This window comes from Cricetulus griseus, chromosome X, assembly GCF_003668045.3.
Source record: "Cricetulus griseus strain 17A/GY chromosome X, alternate assembly CriGri-PICRH-1.0, whole genome shotgun sequence".
NCBI lineage: Eukaryota > Metazoa > Chordata > Mammalia > Rodentia > Cricetidae > Cricetulus > Cricetulus griseus.
The window spans coordinates 110,745,931-110,758,522 of NC_048604.1; the positions used below are offsets into that span (position 1 = coordinate 110,745,931).

General features: G+C 43.5%; 1 pseudogene; it reads right to left on the bottom strand.

Moving 5' to 3' along the window:
- Nucleotides 1-211: 211 nt before the first annotated feature.
- Nucleotides 212-828, bottom strand: LOC100754277 (annotated as a pseudogene).
- Nucleotides 829-12,592: the final 11,764 nt, after the last annotated feature.

A 12,592-nucleotide genomic window follows, 5' to 3' on the forward strand; every position in this document is an offset into this window, starting at 1 on the left:
CAGAACAGAACACGTTTTCACATTTGGAAGAGGGCATTTCATACCACCTGGTACAAGCACAGGGCACTACTTAAGGGCAGACTGGCCTCCCCACCTTCCAGTCTATAATACCTGTATACCTAGGTCACAGCTATATATCCTGGTATTACTGAAAACATGGGACTCAGTAACCACCATGATGATGCTACACAAGCCTTCCTTCAGGACAGTCTTACCCACTCCCTGGACTGTCCATGCTGACACGAGAATGCATACTGGAGCCTCTCATCTCTTTGCCACCCCATCTAAATAAATCTGGCTCCTGCTGCTCCCCAGTCACCTCTGGCAGGGGGCTGGGTCTGTTGGCTCCCAGGATGAGGGTGAGGCCACTGAGTCCTTGCACCAGCGTTTCCCAGGAGGGAGGGTTGGGGGGCGTGTTCCTCTCTCCAGTCATACCAGCAATGTTCGGCACATGGCCCTGGCATCAGAGCGGGTTCTGAGCTCTGTCGCCCAAAGGAGAGCCTCTGCTATCCCGTGCAAGCAGGTAAGGTGCCATGTGATCCCGGTGCCAGCGTCTCGAGTGCCTCAGGAAGACATTCTTCCTCTGAGGAAAGCCCTGCTTTTCTCAGTACTGTTGCCACAGGGCCTTCTTCTCGAGGGCCTGTTGCTGGAGAAACCCCTCTGACACAGGAGAAGGGAGTCCCGGCCAGAGTTGCGGCTGAGGCTCGGACCACTGAGCCCATGCCTAGATTTTCTGAGGAGAAAAGGTGATAGATTGCACAGGCCTCTTGGGAGCTTGTCACAGTGCATGGAAACCGACTTTGGATCCCATTTCTGCAGCGGATCCATGGGGGTCTAGTATGAGCCGCAGACCACACTGAGCCCTGGTTCCAAGAGGAAAAGTGAAGGTGGAGGCTTGTGGAATAGCCAGGCGATAGCCAGGAGGAATGTGTGCAGCCAGGAAAATCCAGACTGTAACAAGAGGTGAGAAGACAAGGAAGAAAGCCCATTATTCATCTCACTTTGTTTGTCCCTCATCTTCAACACAGGGCCACCTCCCAGGCTGCATCCAATGGTTACATGAGATAATGCTTGTCCAGAGAGCATAGCACAGGGCCTCACAGGTCATCAGCATTCCTGCCATGGCTGCTGGTACTCCTTCTCTTGCCTGACAGCTCCTGAGGAAGGTATCATAGGGTGAACCACATTGAATCTTGTCTTACTCCCCTTACCCCCAACACTCACAGGCAACTCTGCTGAAATGTATGGACAGTGATAGCCATTCTTCACAGAGGTTTACATGGATTTGCAGTGCAGAATTTTATGGGCTTACAAGGATTTGACCCCTAGGACCTACAAGTCTCTGGTTGTCCCCCGACTGATCATTGACTTGCCATGCTGACCTGGAAGCTACTCAGTTGCCTGTGGGAACATTTCCATGACACACACTGAAATCACAGCAAAATTTCTCTCTTTGTGATAAGAATGAGAGAGGGTGGGGGAGTAGAGGGACAGGGAGAGGTGCTTTTTGGAAACTAGAGAATTCCTTTGTACTATCATCAGACCTTGGAATCTAACCAATGTTTTATTTCAGCATTTGTGTGAAAATATGTGGTGCACATGCACCACACCAGGGCCACGAACACAGAAAGAATAGCATTTGGGGCTCAGGGACCAGGGCCACACAGGTGTTCACAGACCCTTCTCCTAGCACAAGGTGGAAAGTGTCTGCCAATCTGCACACTCTCACTGAAAATCCAATGAGTGATGGAGCTAGTGGCCAGAGCCTCTCCTTGTCCACTGTGTCTTTGCTGTCATAAACAGGCTCAGAGAACCTTCAGATACCCCCTAATGTTGAGAAGGCTCTGATTTAGTGAGCACGTCCCTTATACTCTTGCTCCAGGACTGGATCCTGTAGAATGAGGCTGGTGATGTGGCAGTCTCCATGTGTCCCAGCTCTCTCTGCCGGTAACCTAGGCAACCACCTGCACTCCATCCTGTCAGAAAAATCTCTTTTTCTCCCAGGTTATTGACTTCCTCTGGCACAGTGGCTTAAGGATGAGATTAACAACCTACACCTCTGCCACCGCCTCCTGTCCAGAGTCTTCACAGGGCCTCAAGCTGAGTCACGACATTTAAGGAACACAGAACTGCAACCTTTCATGAGAGAAAATGAGAATGGTGCAGTGGGGGGATGTCTGTCTCTTTCAAAATGGATGGGAGAGGTTTGCACAGGGCAATCATACAGAAAAATCAGGCGCACTGATGAAATGTGTTGCAATGGCATCACCATGACAACTCCAATCAAGGCATACTTGGAGTTTCTCTTGTAACCCAGCCTTTGAAAAACATATGAGGTTTTGTAAGCAGGGGCAACACTCCTAAGGCATGGTAGATGCTGCCTGCTGTCTTGTGATTGTGAGAAACATATCCTGGTCTGATCCTCCAGAAAAAAGTCCACCAAAGAGTGTGAATCAGGAAGTAGGAACACACTGTGGTGGGGACTTCACTTTCAGAAAAGGGCTGGTATTATTTGAAGGTAGGTTTCAATTAATTAAAAGTGTACAGCTCAGGGCTGGGGAGCATGGTGGCTGGTAAATTGTATGTCTCATAGTAGTGAGGGGCTGAGGTGGGATCCCGCAGCACAAACCCAAAAGACAGCCCTGGCAAGACATGCCCATAGTCCCAGGACTGCTAGGAACTCACAATCTATCTCATCAACCTACACTGTGAGATCTAGGATCCTATCAGAAGTCTGTCTCAAAACTCATGATAGAGAGTGATAGCACAACACACCCATGGTCAACGGTGACCTTCACCTACACAGGCATGAGTGCCCACATTTGTGCACATGAACAGGCACTCAATCATACAGCACTCGTATGTAACTTTACAGTTCAACCCTTGGAGCAGGACAAAGAAATGAAATTAACTGAGGTAAAGATGATGAGTCAGTACTTATGGTCAAGTCAGAGCATCCACAGGACTCAAATAACTGAGGCCAAAGTATGGGGGCTACCTGGTCCCCATAGAAGACTGCACTGTAGGGGAAGCCAGGAGCACACCTGAGGGCTGCAACCACCACCAAGATGCCTCTGGCCAAGCCCTCAGTGTTGTTATGCATATAAGGCATGGAGTTGACCAGAGGGTGGGGCAATGGGTGGGCAGCTGTGCCTGGGTCATCCTGCCAAAAGTTCCTGCATCCACCATGCCAAGAGATTCACAGCAGAACCTGTTGTTGGTGGAGGTGGCTCACCTGACTATCTGGGGAGGTAGACCTTAGGCCCCATGGTTCCATGATCCTCCTCCTACTCTGCCATCTCCCTTTGAAACTTTGCCATTGTGTATTCTGAAGAGTGGCACATAGTGATGTTGGATGTGGAAGGCAGATAAGTAAGACTGCCAGGTAGGTGAAGAATCAGGCAGGGAAGATGTGACAGGAGGAAAACACAGCACCTACTGCAAGAGATCCACTGCTGAAAAGGACAAAAACAAGCATCGCTGTTTCTAAAGGGAGAAATATTGCAAAGTAACAGGCAATCTTAACTGTAATGGAAATTTAACTGGTCACATAGTCAGTAGCATGGCTTAGACAATGTGCTACAAAACTCACAATGTGTTGAACAAGTCTCATGGATTAGAGCAGAGATCGGTACACAGTTTCTTCACCCCTCAGAATCTCTGACAAAGCCACATGATGACATTCCAGGCCACATTAACAACAGGAAGCAGATGGTCACAGAACAGAACACGTTTTCGCATTTGGAAGAGGGCATTTCATACCACCTGGTACAAGCACAGGACACTACACTTGAATAGAGCAAATCATTTCAACACTGGGGAAGGTAAAAAACCCTTGTACACCGTGGCACAAGTGTCTGATTAGACAGAGATACAGGTGCCTGGAGGTCAGGGGGCATGTGAGAATGAAGGACTACAAACTGCACAGCCGGTAACATGTCTCACAGATTATCCCCTTGTTGCCCAGTACACAACAGGCTCTGCCTCTCGTGGCCAAATAGCAAGGAAGAAGGATTACCCTGCCAGGATGCCTTCACCCTCAGAGCTATCAAGGCACCTTATAATGGCTGGTAGGCCTGTGTTTCCAGGCCTCCACCAGCTCCTTCTATTATTCCGAAGCTATACACTGGGCTCTGCAGAGTGGTTGCTAGGCAGTAACCTGGAGCAATACTCAACTCCCCCATTTGAATAAGCCCACCCCACCCTACCTGTGTGGCATACAGGCAGGTTAAATGCTGTTCTCTTGACAATTCAACGAGGGGGGGCATTCTGCCCTCCCAGCTGTTTGTTCTCTTGGATCATCAGAGTCTTTTAGCAGCTGAGAAACACAGAGCATGCACAGATCCCGGGAACGACCACTAATTAGCACACAGGATACTTTCCACTACTGCCCCAAGATAAGTAAGAGCAAACTTAATGGCAAACTGGCCTTCCCACTTTCCAGTCTATAATACCTGCATACCTAGGCCACAGCTATATATATACCAGGATTACTGGAAAACATGAGACTCCTGTAATCAGTCCCTACAAACATTCACAACTTATCACCATTTTCTGGTGATAACGACATTTAAAATGGATGTCTGGCACCATAACGATGCCACACAAACAGACTTACCCACTCCCTGGACTCTCCATGCTGACCCCAGAATGCATACTGGAGCCTCTCATTTCTTTGCCACCCCATCTAAATGAAACTATGACTTTCCTGACTTGCCTGTGTGTCTTTAAGTGATTTTTATTGACCACATGAAGAGGCTGGGTGGGGTGAGTGGGTCACGTGTGATACACAGTTATGAAATCCCAAGTTAGTCTTTTTTATGACAATGATTGAGTGGACACAGGGGTAATTCCTCGGGAAATCCACAAAAAGTGCAAAGAACCTCCTTACGCTACTTGTAGTTTGCCCAGTGCCGAGCCCTCCTGAAGCTGCTCATGGTTGGTCCATTGCTGCACTGTTGAAATATTCCTTCTTGCTCCTGGGCAATTACTGATCTTCATCCTTCTTTGGCCCAAATCAGCTAGTGAGTCCTTGGCATATTTCTTGCAGTGGTTAAAATATGATTGGAGGCACTGATTAACATACACCATTATACTGTCTTTTAAAATCTAACATCTCTTCCTTCCCCCTTTTGGCATTATTCCTATTACTTTCTTCCTTCATTTTATCATCACAACTTTGAAAATAACAGCAGCAGGGGCCAGACTTACTTGTAACTGGGGTCATTGTTGTGACTGTCAACTTGTCATTTATACAAATCACCTGGAATGGAGCTTAGTGAAGAATTGTCTAGATTAGGTTAGCCTGTGAACATGCCTGTAAGGGATTTTCTCATTTGTCTTAAATGAGATGGGAAGACCCTCCCTAAATGTAACAATATCTTTGCATGGGCTGGACTAGATGAATATTCGAGATAAGAACAAGATAAGCACTGTCATGCATGCATTAACCTGTGATTCTATGTTCAAGATAGTGGATGTCATGTGACCAGTTACTTCAAGTCCTTGGCACCTTCAACATCCCCTAAATGACAGGCTGTATCCTTGGGATTGTGAGACAAATAAATCTTTCCTCCTTGGGTTGCTTTTGTTAGGGTATTTTAGCTAATCAATTAAAAATCAAAGCAAGGCAAGGTATGACCTGTATAACATTGTGTGAAATACCCAAACCATGTCTCCTTTCTTTACATTGCTTTAAGGATGTCGCTCCCAAATGGCTTGAGTCAAGAATATTCCTCAATGAAAATGAAATCAATTAGAACAGTCCAGCTGGGGGCAGGCTGTAATTGAGCCCCACGGCCAGAAGACTAGCAGTGGGAACATGACCTTGAGGGGCCTCCCACAAAGAATTCATTCTGTATCCCAGCCCCTTGAGTTTTGCAAACTGCTTGCCATCTCCAGCAGCAGAGTGGCATGGGTACAGCAAACAGAATTGCTGTCCATGATTCTGGCTCCCTGTACCAGTCCAAGCTATGCTTGCTGCACCATTTCCTTCCTAGGAGAAAAGGAAGCCATAGTCCATTCCTTGAGGGCAAATGCCTTCTAGTCCATGAAACAGCATCTATCACTGTTTCTGACAAACATACTCAGTCATCTTGCACCCTGTGCCCCCTTCCATCTGTGGAGCATAGGTGAGTAATATCTCATGTTGGAAATGTATGAATAAACGTGTGAATAGAGAGGACACTGAAGCACCTTAGAAAGGATTCCATTCCAGCCAAGCTTGTCAACTGAATGTGTTCACTGGACTCACTCATGGGGCCATGAGTAGGGATTGCTTCTAAAAGCAGCTGTATCACCAAAATGCACCATCCCTGCATGAGTGACGACCTTAGGAATGCTGCAGTGGTGATGAATTGCCTTTAGTTAACATTCTACCTGCTTCCAACATACACCACTCAGGCCAGGTCACCGGCAGCTGCAAACCAGGAGGGAGTAATTACTGGAACCTCTTGTGATGGTCCTATGATTCTGCCTCCCACTCACCTATGAGGGTATGTTAACAGCCCTGTCACTATTACCATAAACCTAACTATCACTATTGTTCTGCTTGTCCCACTACCATGACTACATGCTTAAAGTTATTGTAGGTCAACATGACAATCTCTTCTCAGTGATGGCCTATGGTTGGGTTGGGGCCAGAAGAAATAGTGATAATCCAAATACATGTGCATGCTAAAACTTGATTGTTCATTGAATACTTGTCATAATTAATAGCCATAGCACCCAGAGATACACCCTATCTCATCTAATTTGAAGGTTGACCTTCTCCTAGCCCCCTGATGATACATATTCGCCAGATGTAAGATTTGAACTGAATCTGTTAGCACCATAGATCATTGAATCTGGTTACACTAAGTCAACACTAGATCACAGCCATTTCACCCTAGTCATTAGATCTTTAAAATAAATCCAGTTCTGATTCCTGAATCACACTGTCACACTGTATCTATAGTCAACCCTGGTCTCTGACCATAGTTATTCACTGAGCCCAGATTTTTTATGCCAGATCCCATTAGCCACTGACCCCTAATTCTATTTTACCACTGTGCTAGTGGTCTTCTTTTAGTAGAAGAAAATACACAAATTAGACTAATTTGGGAAAGAAAAATGGCTTCTTTTGACTCACAATTCCATTTATTGAGTTTTGACCTTGCTTGCATCAGAACCCTAATCCATCCCCCAGTCATGGCAGGGTGTGGTCGGTCATTCTCATGATAGGCAGTGATAGCTGGAGGCAGAGAATATAGGGGGTGTTTTTTGTCTGTATCCAGCCAGTTGCCTGACATGACAGTGCATCCCCATCTCTTAGTCAACAGGGAAAAAACACAGCATGTTTTTAGGTGTTTTAAGTGCAGGCAGCCCTTAAACAGGTCTTCTCTTACAGCCAGTCTGAGGAGGCACAATCTGCCCAAGGCTATGTGATGAGAACCCACAATTGCTAGGTGTCTGTGATCATTGTTTGGGTCCTTTCCCCGAAAAAGTGTGAACTCCGACTGTTGACTTTATTATTACTACCCCACTGTAAGATATCTGAAATATTGGTTCTCATGCTGTGCCTTGCCCTTGGAGATTCCATCTTACAAACAGCAGCTGACACCAATTGGAGTGCGAAAGCAGAAGTCGGATGACTCTGCATCTCCTTTGAGCACATAGATACCAGCATCTGTCCAGCACTAAGCGTGAGATGCAGACTGATGGTATATTCATGCAAGTAATAAACCTGTAAATTTACTCGAGCAAATTGGAAACAAATGGGCACATGGCTATACGAGCACAATATAGAAAAACAGGTCCCAGAACTTATTGAACATATTAGATCAAATTTGGTGCTATACTCCCATTTGTACCCTATGAAAGGAAGGACACCTAACACTGTGAGATGAAAATAGCCCCACTGACAACTCTGTCTAACCATCCAGTATGTGAGTAGTGTGAGTCAAGGGACATATAGGTAGAGAATTCTTTTTCTTTAATCATTTATTTATTTATTTATTTTATATTAATATAAGCCTCTGTTTATTTATTTTTTCCAACTTTTTTATTTGAATTAGAAACAGGATTGTTTTACATGACAATCCCTTTTCCCTTCTCCCACCCGTCCTCCCCTACCCATCCCCCCAACTAAAACCTTATCTGTCACATATCTTTTCTGCTCCCCCTGGATGGTAAGGCCTTCCATAAGGTGTCATCAGAGTCTTTCGTTTCCTTTGGGGTAGGGCCTAGGCCCACCCCCGTGTATCTTGGCTCAGGGAGTATTCCTCTATATAGACTGGGCTCCCAAAGTCCACACCTATGCTAGGGATAAATACTGGGCTTCTAAGGAGGTCCCATAGATTTCTGAGGTTGTCCTCAGGGTTTCAGGTAAGCATAGTCTCTAATGCTTGAAAGTGTCCATCCATCCATCTCGACTTTGTGCTGTGCCTTCCTGGAAGCTCCAAAGCCTTTTTAGATTGGTCTGGGACTGAGTTCTGTATGCCTCCAACATCTCTCTAACTGGATGCTTTGGTGCCAGCAGCTCCTTATCTTAAGTAAGGGTTCTCTTCGAAGTCTGTGGCCTCTTTAACACTTTTGTTACCATTCTGAGGTGTGTGTGTGTGTGTGTGTGTGTGTGTGTGTGTGTGTGTGTGTGTGTGTGTGTGTAAGTATTCACATTCACATACATTGAACTTTGTCAAAATCTGGCCAGTTGTTCATCAAGCTACTAATTTGAACCAAGGAAATCTTTGGTGGATAGTAAGCCTTGGGGAAGATTCTGAAAAAAAAGACAATTACATTGTAGACCAATGAAGTAGCAGGTACATCTTTGAGAATGTGTGAGGCTGGGCCCTGAATTAAAAGATCATAAATCGCCCCTGACCTGGGGACTATGCACACATAGCAGTGCTGCACCAGCAGGCCAAACCATGTGGAGTCTGCTGCCACTCCAGTCTTAGACCCTCTTGCACCCACCAAGGAAGTCATAGACCTGCCTGCACCCACAGGGAAGGAAACCTGGAGATAGACCAAACCATCTAAAGACTGCAGCCATCTGAAACTTGGACCTGTCTGCACCCACCAGGAGAAGGCCTTGGTCTCACCAGGAGAGGGAGTGACCCCACCTGCCCTCAGTGGAAGAAGGGATGAGAAGATGACAGGATAAGAACACATTTAATAACAGAAAGACCAATATGATGCCACCAGAGTCTAGGGACTCTACACTATCAAGATGTGAACATCCTAACACAGATGAAGCAGAAGAGAATGCCCTTAAAAACAACTTTATCAAGATGATAGAGACCCTCAAAGAGGAAATGAGAAAATCCCTTAAAGAAATGGAAGAAAAATACAAATAATACAAGAAATGGAGGAAAGGACAAACCAAAACCTCAAGAAATAACATGCCGAAAAATACTCTCAGTGAAAAACCTATGACCCTAAGAAGACGTATATGAACCTTATAATTGTTCAGTTGACAGCTGGCATTTTCCACAATGGTAGTGGCTGCCATATTTCTGAATACCTCCCTCCAAAATAAATCTGTTCAATGAGAAAAAGAAAGAAAGAAATCTCTTAAAGAAAGCAAGGAAAGCCAAGAACTCACAACCAAAAAAAAGGCCAGGTCCAGATGGTTTCAGTACAGAATTCTACCAGAAATTTAAACAAGAGCTAATACCAATACTCCTCAATGTGTTCCACACAATAGAAGCAGAAGCATCATTGCCAAACTCTTTTTAGGAGGCTGCAATTACCTTAGTTCCCAAGCCACACAAAGGCAAAATGAAGAAAGAGAACTACAGATCAGTCTTCCTCATGAATATTGATGCAAAAGTACTCAATAAAAAATAATGGCAAACCAAATCCAAGAACACACCAGAAAAATCATCCACCATGATCAAGTAGGTTTCATCACAGGGAAGCAAGGATGGTACAACATATGAAAACCATCAATGTAATCCACCATATAAACAGACTGAGAAAGAAAAACCACATGATCATTTCACTAGATGCTGAAAAAGCCTTTGACAAAATCCAACACCCTTTCATGATAAAGGTCTCAGAGAGATCAGGTATAATAGGGACATACCAAAACATAATAAAGGCAATATACAGCAAACTAACAGCCAACGTCAAACTAAATGGAGAAAAACTCAATGTGATTCCTCTAAATCAGGAATGAGACAAGCCTGTCTACGCTCTCTGTATTTCTTTAATATTGTATTTGAAGTTCTACTTAGAGCAAAAGACAACAAAAGGAGATCAAGGGGATACAAATTGAAAGGATAAGGTCAAATTCTCAATATTTTACAGATGATATGGTAGTTTGTGTAAGTGACCTTAAAATTCTACCAAGGAACTCCTACAGCTCATAAACACCTTCATTAAAGTGCCAGGATACAAGATTAACTAAAAAAAAGACCCTACTATATATAGATGATAAATTGGCTAAGAAAAAAATCAGAGAAACATTACTCTTTACATTAGCCACAAACAACATAAAATACCTTGGGATAACTCTAACCAAACAGGTGAAAGACATGTATACAAAGAATTTGAGTCTTTAAAGAAAGAAATTGAAGAAGATACCAGAAAATGGAAAGATCTCCTATGCTCTTGGATAGGTAGGATCAACGTAGTAAAAATGGCAACCTTACCAAAAGCAATCTATAGATTTGATGCAATCCCCATCAAAATGACAGCACAATTCTTCTCGGACTTTGAAATAACAATATTTAACTTTATATGGAAAAACAATAAATGAAGGATAGCCAAAAACAACTCTGTGCAATAAAGGAACTTCTGGAGGCTTCACAATCTCTGACTTGAAGCACTACTACAGAGCTATAGCAATGAAAAAAGCTTGGTATTGGCACAAAAACAGACAGGTAGAGTAATGGAATCCAAATGAACCTCTGATATTAATCTACACACCTACGAACACTAGATTTTTGACAAAGAAGCTAAAATTATACAATGGAAAAAGAAAGCATCTTCAACAAATGGTGCTGGCATAACTGGATGTTGACATGTAGAAAACTGCAGATAGAACCGTATCTATCTCCATGCACAAAACTTAAGTCCAAATGGATCAAAGAGCTCAACATAAATCCTGCCACACTGAACCTCTTAGAAAAGAAAGTGAGAGCTACCCTTGAATGAATTGGTACACTTCTAGTACATAACACCAATAGTACAGACACTCAGATCAACAATTAATAAATGGGACTCATGAAACTCAGAGTCCTCTGCAACACAAAGGACACATTCAATAAGATGAAAATGCCAGCCCATAAAATGGGAAAAGATATTCACCAACTCCACATCTGACAAAGGACTGATCTCAAAAATATACAAAGAATTCAATAAGATAGTCATCAAAACACCAAATAATCCATTCTAAAAGTGGGTTACATAACGAAATAGAGAATTCTCAATAGACAAATCCAAAATGGCTGAAAGATACTTAGCCATCAGAGAAATGCAAATCAAAACAACTCTAAGATACCATCTTATACCTGTCAGAATGGCTAAAATAAAAAAACACCAAGGACAGAATATGCTGGAGAAGATGTGGATAAAGGGGTACACGCCTCCATTGCTGGAGGGAGTGCAAACTGGTACAGCCATTTTGTAAATCATTATGGAGGTTTCTCAGGAAATTGGAAATCAATCTACCTCAAGATCCAGCAATTCCACTCTTAGGCATATACCCAAAGAATGCATATTCATACAACAAGGATATCTGTTTAACTATGTTCATAGCAGCACTATTTGTAATAGCCAGAACCTGGAAGCAACCTAGATGCCCCTCAACTGAAGAATGAATAAAGAAAATGTGGTATGTTTACACAATGAGTACTACTCAGCCAATATATATATATATATATATATATATAATATATATATTATATATACAATTATATATATATGTTATATATATAACAATTATATATATATGTTATATATATAACAATTATATATATGTTATATATATATAACAATTGAATCTTGAAATCCACAGGCAAATGGATGGAACTAGAAGAAACCATCCTGAGTGAGTTAACCCAGTCACACAAAGACAAACATGGTATGTACTCACTCATATATGGATATTAGACACACAGCAGAGGATTACCAGCCTACAGTCCACACCTCTAGAGACACTAGGATACAAGGAGGAACCTAAGAGAGACATACAAGGTCCCCCAGAGAAGGGGAAAGAGACAAGAGCTCCTGAGCAAGTTAAGAACATGGCATGATGGTTGAGGGAGGTAGGAGAAAGCAGAGGGGTGAGGAGGACATGAGGAATATGGAGGATTGAGTTAGGGGAAGAATAGAGAACAAGAAAAGAGATACCTTTATAGAGGGAGCCATTATAGATTTAAAGAGAAATATGGCACTAGGGAAATCTCCAGAATTCCACAAGGATGACCCCAAGTAAGAATCTAAGCAATAGTGGAGAGGCTACCTTAAATGCCCTTCCCCTATAATAAGATTGATGAACGCCATCCTACAGCCTTCATCCAGTGGCTGATGGAAGCAAAAGCAGAGATCCACAGCTATACACTGAGTCAAACTCATGGAATCAGTTGTAGAAAGGGAGGAGGGATGA